Below are 13,685 nucleotides of genomic sequence, written 5' to 3' on the forward strand. Positions count from 1 at the left end.
TGGATCACCTGGTGGAAAAACCAAGCAACACTTGGAGATCTTGGAAGGCAGGAGTTTTATTTCCCACAGAGGAGATCACTCTCCAGTGGTCTGAGCCCCCTGTAAGCAGAGGGAACAATTTCTAGTCTGTTACTTCTGCATTCCACATGAGTAGTAATTTGGTGCATGTGGCAACTGGGGTAGAGAGAACCTGGGAGGGGAGTCTTTGGTCAGGGACTTGAATTTCCCTATCAGTCCTGTCGGCCATCTTATAACAGATTTTTCCCTATCATTCCCCACTTTGATACCCCTTTAAACAGATCTAGGGTGTATTAGAGGGCATCATCTTCATTTATTATGGGCTGGTCCTTTCCCTTAGTTCCCTGACTTGCTTTGTGACTATTCCCCACTGGTTTAGTCTCAAAGGAAGATGCAGGTGCCCCCTTTCTCAGCAGTGAGGAAGTCAAGTGCCCATCTGTTCTAGAGGGTAACTCCTGCCAGGGAAGTTATTTGGCTCTGCAAGGAAACTAGAGAGTCAACCACACATCAGTCCCACAGAAGAGCCTATACCTCCTATGTCAGTCCGTATTCCCATGGCTACTCCTGCCCCTAGGAGGACCGGTAGCAACACTGCTCATTTAGCCTGGGCCTTAGGGCTGAAGGTTTACAAATGCAGCCCAGAATAGAGGCAACCAATACCAATAAAACATCCTACCCATAAGAGGAAGGTGAGTGCGAATAGGAACCTCTCACTGTTTCCCCAGCTTTCTGGCAAATCTTTGCCAATCTGATGGCAGGGAGTAAGGACAGTCCATTTATTCTATCAGACTGGAGATTCCTAAGCTGTGCTTAGACCAGCCAGCTTCCGGGGTGTGGCTGGAGCAGGGCTGAAGATCCTAAGAATCTAGGACTCTCTGGAAGGGGGCTTTCAGTGGGTTCATCAGGCTTGGGTCAGTTGTCCAAGTCTGAGGCTCCTCAGGATTGGCCCTCTTGACTCTGGAGTGGTGGACCCATGAAGTGATGACTGTGACCCTGAGGACAGTAGGGGTGATCAGAATAATGGTATGAGGACCAGTCCACTATGATCTTTGACCCACACCAAGTCCCCTGGTGAGAAGGGGCATACAGGGGATAATTTAAAAGGGGAGAAACTTTGAGTTCTTGGTGTCCAACAGACATGCAGAAGGGCCAGGGGCAACAGATCCGGCCACAGGAGATCTATTTCCTGACAAAACTTGACTAAGGTTCCTTTGAGGGTGCGATTCATCCGCTCTACTTTCCCTGAACTTTGAGGCCAGTAAGCAGTCTGCCACAAATGCAGGCCCATTATCGCTATGGATTGTGGCAAGCCGAACCAGGGGAACAATTTCTTCTTTGACCTCCTGGTGGGGGTCAGGGCGTGGATAAGGGAGGGAGCTATGTCTAACTCCTTATTAGCTGCTGTCTTGGCTACTTTGTCTGTTAGATGATTCCCTTGTGCTGTAGGGTCATCTCCCTGCTGGTGTCCTTTGCAGTGTAGAACTGCAACTTCTTCTGGAAGCCAGACAGCCTCAAGGAGCTTTAGTATTACCTCCTTGTTTTTGATGGTCTTCCCCACCGCAGTGAGGAGGCCCCTCTCTTTGTAGATTGCCCCCTGTATGTGTACAGTATTGAAGGCATACCAGAGTCAATGTAGATAGTATGACCCCTCTCATGGTGAGAACCCAGAATAGGGCATGTAATTCAGCCCATTGTTCTGGCCATCCTATGGGTAGGGCATTGGCCTCTAAGACTTTATCGTGGTTGTCACTGCATACCCTGCCTTTTGAATGCCCTCTGTGATGAAACTGCTACCATAACTGAACAAGGGAGGTCTGGGTCCTGTAGCGCCTGGTGGCTTGGGAGTACTTCATCAGTCACCTCGAACAGTCATGATCTGGTTTCCCTTAGATGGTAGGAAAGTTGTGGGGTTCAGCATCCACACTGTTTCAAGAGTGACCCATGGATTCTTGCAGAGGAGACCCTGGTATTGTACTAGCCTGAGAGTTGTAGAGGAAGCAGTGTCCTTTAGTATTCATGAGAGACATGACATCATGAGGGACCTTGAAATTTAGTTCTTGTCCCAGGGTGAGTTAATCTGCTTCCTTAGTGAGAACTGTGGCTGCTAGTGCCCTAAGGCACTGCGGCCATCCTGACTCTACTGGGTCCAGCCTCTCCAACAGGTATGTTGCTGGCCACTGCCAAGGGCCAGTGGTCTGTGTGAGAATCCTGAGGGTGACCTTTTCTTTCTCATGCACAAAGAGATTAAAAGGCTTTTCTATATTTGGGAGACCAAGGGCTGGTGCCTGTCTCAAGGTGACCTTTACCCCTAGAAAGGCGACTTCAGCCTCTTCTGTCCAGACAGGGGTTTCTGGATCTGGCCCTACCAAGAGATTATAGAGGGGTCTTGCTATTGTTGAGAATCCAAAAATCCAGTTTCAGCAGAATCCCACAGCCTCCATGAATTTTCATAGCCCCCTCTTAGTTTGGGGCCCCTCTTAGGTGGTGATGACTTTCTTTCTCTCTGGCCCTAGTGCTCTTTTTCCTTGGGTGAGGAGGAAGCCTAAGTATCAGACTTACTGTTGGCAGATCTGTGCCTTTCTCCATGAGACCCAATACCCTGAGTCCGACAGGAGGTAGAGGAGGTCCCTTATGCCCTCTGTACAATTCTCTTGGGTATTGCTGACAAGGAAGAGGTAATCCACATACTGGAGAATGGTGCAGCATGTGTCCTCCATGGGAAAGCTGGTGAGGTCTCCAGTCAGTGCCTCCCTCAAGAGGGTAGGCGAGTTTTTCAACACATGTGGGAGGCACGTCTAAGTCAGTTGCATATGACACCCTGTGTCTGGTTCCACCCCTTCAAAGGCAAACAAGGGTTGGCTCTGGGGGACCAAGTGGAGGCATAGAAGGCATCCTTTAAGTCTAGGCAGGTAAGCCAGCTGGCAGAGTCTGGGATCTGGCTGAGGAGGGTGTACGGGTCTGGGAACACCGGGTACAAGGAGACATAGATTCAGTCTCAACTGGAGGAGCAGGTTGAGCTGCACATTCACTCACACATCAGACCAGAGGTTAATACATTCCTTCCCTGGGAATCCCTACCTCTGAGACCTCTAAAAGTTGTCTGGGAGGTCATCAGGCTCCCCTTCCATCCCGATGGGTGGGTCTGGCCCTATCAGGGGCCTCAGGACTTACCGGTATCCGATGTTGGGTCCCGGTCCTCACCTGCCAAGTCTCCTTGAGTCCAGTGGGAATGGCAGAGTGGGGCTGCCCTGAGGTGACCGAGCCAGAGACTGCCAAATATCAGACAGGGTGCGCCTTCTCTGTTGCGACTCCTCATTGCATCACTGCATCAATGTTTTCCCAAACCAGTGGCAACAATGGGCCAGTGCAGTTGGGTTTCCGGGGAACCAAATGGTATTGAACCTGATCTGGATCACCCGGCAGAAGAACCAGGCAGCACTTGGAGATCTTGGAAGGCAGGAGGTTTATTTCACACAGGTGGGTTCAGAGGAGATCACTCTCCCGAAGTCTGAGCCCCCACCTAAGCAGAAGGAACAATTTCTAGTATGTTACTTCCGCATTCTGTATTAGTAGTAACTTGGCATGCGCAGCAAGCAGGGTGGGAAGAAGAACCCGGGAGGGGAGTCTTCAGTCAAGGACTGGAATTTCCATTTCAGTCCTGTTGGCCATCTTAGGGAAAAATGTGTTATATCTATTCAAGACAAGTAAATTTAGTATTATTTTCATGTGCTCCCCTCTTGTTTTGGAGTCTCCTCTGTAGTCTCAGATTGGGGTTAATTACTGATGATTTCTCCCTTTGTATTCATAATTTTTCTGTGGCAGTTTCACACTGTTATTATTGGGACTTTCTTTTGTCCTCCTTAATTAAATGCTGAAAAGCTTCCAGTTGATTTCGCAGTCTGCTGAGGTAGCGAGATAATTTGCAATCTAAATAAAGTGTTCAGCATTGATTCAACTCTCAAGACCCACTCTCTTGCAGGCGATGTGTATGAGATGATGCTGTGGTGTTATTCATCTGTGACTAAAAACAAACAAACAGACAAACATTGACTTAGAATAAGGTTCCCTATCCTTCAAACAGGACATCACTTCTTGGAGTTTGGCTTTCTGTGCTTTCTCTATAATTCACTCAGTATTGAAAACTAATTGTCAAGAGGGAAGATGGCAGCGTAGGAGGACGCTGGGCTCACCGCGCGTCCTGCTGATCACTTAGATTCCACCTACACCTGCCTAAATAACCCAGAAAACCACCAGAGGATTAGCAGAACTGAGTCGCCAGAGCCAAGCGCAGACGAGAGGCCCACGGAAGAGGATAGGAAGGGCGGCGAGGCGGTGCGCGCTCCACGGACTGGCGGGAGGGAGCCGGGGCAGAGGGGTGGCTCGCCGGCCAAGCAGAGCCCCCGAGTCTGGCTTGCAAAAAGCGGAGGGGCCTGACGGACTGCGTTCCAACAGCAAGCGCGACTTAGCGTCTGGGAGGTCATAAGTTAACAGCTCTGCTCAGAAAGCGGGAAGGCTGGAGGACAAAGGGAAGGAGAGCTGCTGAGCCCCCTGACGACAGAGCTCAGATTGGTGGGGAACAAAGGCGCTCGCCAGCGCCATCTCTCCCACCCATCCCCCAGCCAAAATCCCAAAGAGAACCAGTTCCTGCCAGGGAACTTGCTCGCTCCGCGCAAACACCCAACTCTGCGCTTCTGCGGAGCCAAACATCCGGCAGCGGATCTGACTCCCTCCTGCTGCCACAGGGCCCCTCCTGAAGTGGATCACCTAAGGAGAAGCAAGCTAAGCCTGCCCCTCCTGCCCCCATGCACCTTGCCTACCCACCCCAGCTAAGACACCAGATCCCCAGCATCACAAGCCTGGCAGTGTGCAAGTAGCCCAGACAGGCCACCCCACCCCACAGTGAATCCCGCCCCTAGGAGAGGGGAAGAGAAGGCACGCACCAGTCTGACTGTGGCCCCAGCGGTGGGCTGGGGGCAGACATCAGGTCTGACTGCGGCTCCGCCCACCAACTCCAGTTATACACCACAGCACAGGGGAAGTGCCCTACAGGTCCTCACCACGCCAGGGACTATCCAAAATGACCAAGCGGAAGAATTCCCCTCAGAAGAATCTCCAGGAAATAACAACAGCTAATGAGCTGATCAAAAAGGATTTAAATAATATAACAGAAAGTGAATTTAGAATAATAGTCATAAAATTAATCGCTGGGCTTGAAAACAGTATAGCTGACAGCAGAGAATCTCTTGCTACAGAGATCAAGGGACTAAGGAACAGTCACGAGGAGCTGAAAAACGCTTTAAACGAAATGCATAACAAAATGGAAACCACCACAGCTCGGATTGAAGAGGCAGAGGAGAGAATAGGTGAACTAGAATATAAAGTTATGGAAAAAGAGGAAGCTGAGAAAAAGAGAGATAAAAAAATCCAGGAGTATGAGGGGAAAATTAGAGAACTAAGTGATACACTAAAAAGAAATAATATACGCATAATTGGTATCCCAGAGGAGGAAGAGAGAGGGAAAGGTGCTGAAGGGGTACTTGAAGAAATCATAGCTGAGAACTTCCCTGAAGTGGGGAAGGAAAAAGGCATTGAAATCCAAGAGGCACAGAGAACTCCCTTCAGACGTAACTTGAATCGATCTTCTGCACGACATATCATAGTGAAACTGGCAAAATACAAGGATAAAGAGAAAATTTTGAAAGCAGCAAGGGGTAAACGTGCCCTCACATATAAAGGGAGACCTATAAGACTCGTGACTGATCTCTCTTTTGAAACTTGGCAGGCCAGAAAGAATTGGCACGAGATTTTCAGTGTGCTAGACAGAAAAAATATGCAGCCAAGAATCCTTTATCCAGCAAGTCTGTCATTTAGAATAGAAGGAGAGATAAAGGTCTTCCCAAACAAACAAAAACTGAAGGAATTTGTCACCACTAAACCAGCCCTCCAAGAGATCCTAAGGGGGACCCTGTGAGACAAAGTACCAGAGACATCACTACAAGCATAAAACATACAGACATCAAAATGACTCTAAACCCATATCTTTCTATAATAACACTGAATGTAAATGGATTAAATGCGCCAACCAAAAGACATAGGGTATCAGAATGGATAAAAAAACAAGACCCATCTATTTGCTGTCTACAAGAGACTCATTTTAGACCTGAGGACACCTTTAGATTGAGAGTGAGGGGATGGAGAACTATTTATCATGCTACTGGAAGCCAAAAGAAAGCTGGAGTAGCCATACTTATATCAGACAAACTAGACTTTAAATTAAAGGCTGTAACAAGAGATGAAGAAGGACATTATATAATAGTGACAGGGTCTATCCATCAGGAAGAGCTAACAATTATAAATGTCTATGCGCCGAATACCGGAGCGCCCAAATATATAAAACAATTACTCATAAACATAAGCAACCTTATTGAGAAGAATGTGGTAATTGCAGGGGACTTTAACACCCCACTTACAGAAATGGATAGATCATCTAGACACACGGTCAATAAAGAAACAAGGGCCCTGAATGAGACATTGGATCAGATGGACTTGACAGATATATTTAGAACTCTGCATCCCAAAGCAACAGAATATACTTTCTTCTCGAGTGCACATGGAACATTCTCCAAGATAGATCACATACTGGGTCACAAAACAGCCCTTCATAAGTTTACAAGAATTGAAATCATACCATGCATACTTTCAGACCACAATGCTATGAAGCTTGAAATCAACCACAGAAAAAAGTCTGGAAAACCTCCAAAAGCATGGAGGTTAAAGAACACCCTACTAACGAATGAGTGGGTCAACCAGGCAATTAGAGAAGAAATTAAAAAATATATGGAAACAAACGAAAATGAAAATACAACAATCCAAATGCTTTGGGATGCAGCGAAGGCAGTCCTGAGAGGAAAATACATTGCAATCCAGGCCTATCTCAAGAAACAAGAAAAATCCCAAATACAAAATCTAACAGCACACCTAAAGGAACTAGAAGCAGAACAGCAAAGGCAGCCTAAACCCAGCAGAAGAAGAGAAATAATAAAGATCAGAGCAGAAATAAACAATATAGAATCTAAAAAAACTGTAGAGCAGATCAACGAAACCAAGAGTTGGTTTTTTGAAAAAATAAACAAAATTGACAAACCTCTAGCCAGGCTTCTCAAAAAGAAAAGGGAGATGACCCAAATAGATAAAATCATGAATGAAAATGGAATTATTACAACCAATCCCTCAGAGATACAAACAATTATCAGGGAATACTATGAAAAATTATATGCCAACAAATTGGACAACCTGGAAGAAATGGACAAATTCCTGAACACCCACACTCTTCCAAAACTCAATCAGGAGGAAATAGAAAGCTTGAACAGACCCATCACCAGCGAAGAAATTGAATCGGTTATCAAAAATCTCCCAACAAATAAGAGTCCAGGACCAGATGGCTTCCCAGGGGAGTTCTACCAGACGTTTAAAGCAGAGATAATACCTATCCTTCTCAAGCTATTCCAAGAAATAGAAAGGGAAGGAAAACTTCCAGACTCATTCTATGAAGCCAGTATTACTTTGATTCCTAAACCAGACAGAGACCCAGTAAAAAAAGAGAACTACAGGCCAATATCCCTGATGAATATGGATGCAAAAATTCTCAATAAGATACTAGCAAATCGAATTCAACGGCATATAAAAAGAATGATTCACCATGATCAAGTGGGATTCATTCCTGGGATGCAGGGCTGGTTCAACATTCGCAAATCAATCAACGTGATACATCACATTAACAAAAAAAAAGAGAAAAACCATATGATCCTGTCAATCGATGCAGAAAAGGCCTTTGACAAAATCCAGCACCCTTTCTTAATAAAAACCCTTGAGAAAGTCGGGATAGAAGGAACATACTTAAAGATCATAAAAGCCATTTATGAAAAGCCCACAGCTAACATCATCCTCAACGGGGAAAAACTGAGAGCTTTTTCCCTGAGATCAGGAACACGACAGGGATGCCCACTCTCACCACTGTTGTTTAACATAGTGCTGGAAGTTCTAGCATCAGCAATCAGACAACAAAAGGAAATCAAAGGCATCAAAATTGGCAAAGATGAAGTCAAGCTTTCGCTTTTTGCAGATGACATGATATTATACATGGAAAATCCGATAGACTCCACCAAAAGTCTGCTAGAACTGATACATGAATTCAGCAAAGTTGCAGGATACAAAATCAATGTACAGAAATCAGTTGCATTCTTATACACTAACAATGAAGCAACAGAAAGACAAATAAAGAAACTGATCCCATTCACAATTGCACCAAGAAGCATAAAATACCTAGGAATAAATCTAACCAAAGATGTAAAGGATCTGTATGCTGAAAACTATAGAAAGCTTATGAAGGTAATTGAAGAAGATTTAAAGAAATGGAAAGACATTCCCTGCTCATGGATTGGAAGAATAAATATTGTCAAAATGTCAATACTACCCAAAGCTATCTACACATTCAATGCAATCCCAATCAAAATTGCACCAGCATTCTTCTCAAAACTAGAACAAGCAATCCTAAAATTCATATGGAACCACAAAAGGCCCCGAATAGCCAAAGTAATTTTGAAGAAGAAGACCAAAGCAGGGGACATCACAATCCCAGACTTTAGCCTCTACTACAAAGCTGTCATCATCAAGACAGCATGGTATTGGCACAAAAACAGACACATAGACCAATGGAATAGAATAGAAACCCCAGAACTAGACCCACAAACGTATGGCCAACTCATCTTTGACAAAGCAGGAAAGAACATCCAATGGAAAAAAGACAGTCTCTTTAACAAATGGTGCTGGGAGAACTGGACAGCAACATGCAGAAGGTTGAAACTAGACCACTTTCTCACACCATTCACAAAAATAAACTCAAAATGGATAAAGGACCTGAATGTGAGACAGGAAACCATCAAAACCTTAGAGGAGAAAGCAGGAAAAGACCTCTCTGACCTCAGCCGTAGCAATCTCTTACTCGACACATCCCCAAAGGCAAGGGAATTAAAAGCAAAAGTGAATTACTGGGACCTTATGAAGATAAAAAGCTTCTGCACAGCAAAGGAAACAACCAACAAAACTAAAAGGCAACCAACGGAATGGGAAAAGATATTTGCAAATGACATATCGGACAAAGGGCTAGTATCCAAAATCTATAAAGAGCTCACCAAACTCCACACCTGAAAAGCAAATAACCCAGTGAAGAAATGGGTAGAAAACATGAATAGACACTTCTCTAAAGAAGACATCCGGATGGCCAACAGGCACATGAAAAGATGTTCAGCGTCGCTCCTCATCAGGAAAATACAAATCAAAACCACACTCAGGTATCACCTCACGCCAGTCAGAGTGGCCAAAATGAACAAATCAGGAGACTATAGATGCTGGAGAGGATGTGGAGAAACGGGAACCCTCTTGCACTGTTGGTGGGAATGCAAACTGGTGCAGCCGCTCTGGAAAGCAGTGTGGAGGTTCCTCAGAAAATTAAAAATAGACCTACCCTATGACCCAGCAGTAGCACTGCTAGGAATTTATCCAAGGGATACAGGAGTACTGATGCATAGGGGCACTTGTACCCCAATGTTCATAGCAGCATTCTCAACAATAGCCAAATTATGGAAAGAGCCTAAATGTCCATCAACTGATGAATGGATAAAGAAATTGTGGCTTATATACACAATGGAATACTACGTGGCAATGAGAAAAAATGAAATATGGCCTTTTGTAGCAACGTGGATGGAACTGGAGAGTGTGATGCTAAGTGAAATAAGCCATACAGAGAAAGACAGATACCATATGGTTTCACTCTTATGTGGATCCTGAGAAACTTAACAGGAACCCATGGGGGAGGGGAAGGAAAAAAAAAAAAAAAGAGGTTAGAGTGGGAGAGAGCCAAAGATTAGAGACTGTTGAGAACTGAGAACAAACTAAGGGTTGATGGGGGGTGGGAGGGAGGAGAGGGTGGGTGATGGGTACTGAGGAGGGCACCTTTTGGGATGAGCACTGGGTGTTGTATGGAAACCAATTTGACAATAAATTTCATATATAAATAAAAAAAAAACTAATTGTCATTGTCACATGGAGTCACTCATGCTAGAGGAATAAAACGCAGCACTTCTTGGGTGACAGTAATAGGCCCAAAGCAGCAGGTGGCAGCTGCATGTGTGAAGCAGTTGAAAAAGGCTCATGTCACCAAGGAAAATGGCCCCTTTGCAACATGACAGAAATCTCACTATATGTATGTAAGAGTCAGTGCTCTAAGAGGGTAGTTTAACATAGAGGAACACATTTTTGTAAGGTCAGCTTGAGAGAAGGTGTTTCTGAAAGAAAGAGGAGAGCAAGAGACAGAAAGAAGTAAAATAGGGATGCTGAGTAGCATTTGGTGGGTGTTTCTGTATGTGCTCAGATGCACTTGCGTTATTGAAACACAGCACCAAAGCCCAGGGCTGAAATTATTTGAAATCTGAAAGCATACAGACCTATGAAATATACATGTGGAAGTACTGTGGCTTTCTGACCACTTTGGGGTCTGTAATCCACTGGTGTAAGGCTAATTAAAATAATAAAATGAAGCCCACAATTCCCATTTCTGCTCAGAAGGGCACTGTGGGAATAATCAGAGCCTATATTTTCCCACAAACCTGTACAGATTAGGCACACCACTGGTTTCTCTCCACAAATCTTTTAATCCATGGATACTTTCTCTGAGAGCTGCTTCCTATTGGTGAGGGGGTTCTGTAGTGCAGCCTGTCATCTCTCGAATCACATGCTGGAAGCAAAAAGGAAATTGACTATTAGGGTGTGTTGTAAAGGAGGTCAGAAGCACTTTCAATGGAGGGGTTCTGAGTGGGTAGAGCATGCAACTCTTGATCTCAGGTTTGTGAGCTCAAGCCCCATGTTGGGTGTAGAGATTACTTAAAAATAAAATCTTAAAAAAAAAAAAAAAAACCTGAAGTCCTGGGGCGTCTGGGTGGCTCAGTCAGTTAAGCATCTGACTTCAGTTCAGGTCATGATCTCACAGCTCATGGGTTCAAGCCCCACATTGGGCTCTGTGTTGACTGCTCAGAGCCTGGAGCCTGCTTTGGATTCTGTGTATCCCTCTCTCTTCTCTCCTCCCCCACTCATGTTCTCTCTATAAAAAATAAATAAACATTAAAACAAATTTAAAACGAAACAAAACCTGAAGTCCTTTCAGTGGAAACATAACCATCTCCAAATCCATTTGGTCTTCATATGGGTACAGTAGGGTTTTTGAGAAATCTTGTGATGCCTCCTTCAGTTTTTATGCAGCTAAACTTCATGGGGTATCACCCAGGGAAGTATTCTTTGAGTAGTTTCTCCGATCTCAGGCACACTAGGCATTATGAGACATAAAGAAATATAAAACTTGGTTCTTGAGTTAGTTATAATTGAGTTAGACAAGTTATAATTGAGTTAGAGAACAGAGCTACAACCAAAATAATGACAAAGAAAAAAATGAATATATCAAAACTGATTTAAATAGTACACTTCATAAGAAAACTATAGGTTTATACCAATTAAAAAGAGTCACTGAAGCTTAAAATCACCAAGGAAGGATGAAATCTACTTAAAGTGTGATCCACAGACCGGCAGCAAGACCAGAATTTGTTAGAAGGCAGGCCATGCGCCAGACCTACCATATCAGAGATTTGATTTTAACAAGATGCCGGTGACTTGTATACACAATAAAGTTGGAGAAACATTGGACCAAATTTTGAGGTTCAAGAGGGATGGATTCCTAACCATGTTGTATTACAGCTGATGCCCAGTGACTAATCTCCCAGGATGGATAGGTGATAAGTATCATTAAAGAAGACAAACAGTCCATTGCTAAGCACTAGAGCATAGGGAACAATTAAGGGTATATATCAAGATAAAAAGGATGGGGGCACCAAGGTGTCTCAGTACTTTAAACATCTGACTGTTTTGGCTCAGATAATGATGTCCTGGTTTGAGTTTGAGCTCCACATGGGGCTCTGCACTGACTCTCTTTTTCTCTCTCTCCCTCTCAAAATAAACTTTATAAAAATATAAAAAGATGTAGATTTTTTTTAAATATCCAGAGAACCCCCACTCTGGGCATAAAAAAATAATACTTACATTAATTTAAAGTCTTCATTTGGCTTGAGAATATTGCCCGAACTCCTAGGGTGTGATACTTAAAATGTCATTTTAAAAGTGTATTTTTACACTTTTTGTAAGTGTATTTTTATTCATAAATCTCTATTAAATAACTAAAAATTATTTACAATACTTTAAATAAAAGGCTATCTTTTAGTATGCTTGTATAAAAATAGAAAAAATTATAAATTTATGACTCCAGAACATAAACTAAAATAGATTTTAGAAATATTGTGCTTTCATCCAATTATTCTTTATTGATAAGATTCTATGAAAATTCTTTTTATATTAAATTCTCAAAAGAATATTAAGAAACTCATGACATCTCTTACTATGCCCATTAAAAATTAAGTGAAAAGTTAGAACTTTATAAAATTCAGACTGTAATCACCCAGGCTTTAAAAGCATGTCTGTTTAATTATATTATCAGGCTTCTCTAAACGGGCATAACTGTAATTTTTTAATTATTGAAAAATTCCAATGCAAAAATCAATAAAAAAGCACAGAAAACATTATGTAAAAATGTTGTATGGGTTTCTGAGTTATGTTTTAAGCTAGGAAGAGGCTGGACTAGATCAGTGGTTCTCAATAGTGGCAACTCATTTTAATAGCCTGGATAGCTTACCAAAAATACCAATGACCAGGTCCTACCTGGTCCTACTATGTCAGAATTTCTGGATATGAGACTTCAGTATGTATTAGATGAAATAGGTCTGGCAATATTATCCCTTTGTAATTACATCCTTTATAATTACCTTTGTCACTTATATACAACCAATTCTGTTATTAGTATTCACATTTTATGGTAACATTGTTGGCATAAATCATACAAGTACTTTGGCTAGAAATAAACAAAAGACCCATTATGATAAAATCCAAAATCAATCTATACTTCATTTTTTGTTGATTCTTCAAGAAAGACAAAGGATATAGAGCTTTTAGGTCTTTATTAACTTATAACTGTGAGCCCTATCTCTGATTCTACTCTTGGTGGTAGATACAGAGTTGGTGAAGGGGGAGGTTGATGATCCTTTGTAAGCACCCTTACCCTCTACTTACTCCATTTTAGGAATGAATGACAATAATCATTTCCTTTGGGGGCAACAGTTTAGTGTGTCTGCATAATTCTTCCGTCAAACCAGAAATCAAAATTTTAAGGGAATAAAAATTAGTCATTATTTCTAATTTATTCAACACTATTTGCCAGATAGTTATGGGATATGACAGTGAAAATGGCAGGTGCAGTCCATGTGCACAAGGAGCATACCCTTTAGTTATTAGAGACAAAGAATAAACGGCACAGATAATATAATTTCAGGTAGTAGTAAGTTCTATGGAAACACAAAAACAGACCAACATGATTCTCATTGATAAGATGGGGCAGATGGTCAGGGAAGGCCTCTCTGACAATGTAACATTTGAACTAAGATTTAATTGCAAATAAGAGCCATATATAGGAAGATTTGGGGAAGAATATTTCAGGCAGAGAAAATAGCTTATTG

The 13,685-nt window shown here is 42.8% G+C and overlaps 1 long non-coding RNA gene across 1 annotated transcript in view; it reads right to left on the reverse strand.

Moving 5' to 3' along the window:
• Positions 1-2,535: 2,535 nt before the first annotated feature.
• The window catches only part of LOC147578214 (uncharacterized), a 163,064-nt gene continuing 151,914 nt past the window's right edge, over positions 2,536-13,685 (reverse strand). Inside the window, exons 3-5 of the long non-coding RNA XR_015254224.1 lie at positions 10,991-11,173; positions 10,683-10,810; positions 2,536-4,039 (exon numbers count right to left, since the gene is read on the reverse strand). This is a non-coding gene — a long non-coding RNA (uncharacterized LOC147578214). The remainder of the gene's footprint in view (positions 4,040-10,682; positions 10,811-10,990; positions 11,174-13,685) is intronic.

This window comes from Puma concolor, chromosome C1 (assembly GCF_028749965.1).
Source record: "Puma concolor isolate L17-30 chromosome C1, mPumCon1.1.hap2, whole genome shotgun sequence".
NCBI lineage: Eukaryota > Metazoa > Chordata > Mammalia > Carnivora > Felidae > Puma > Puma concolor.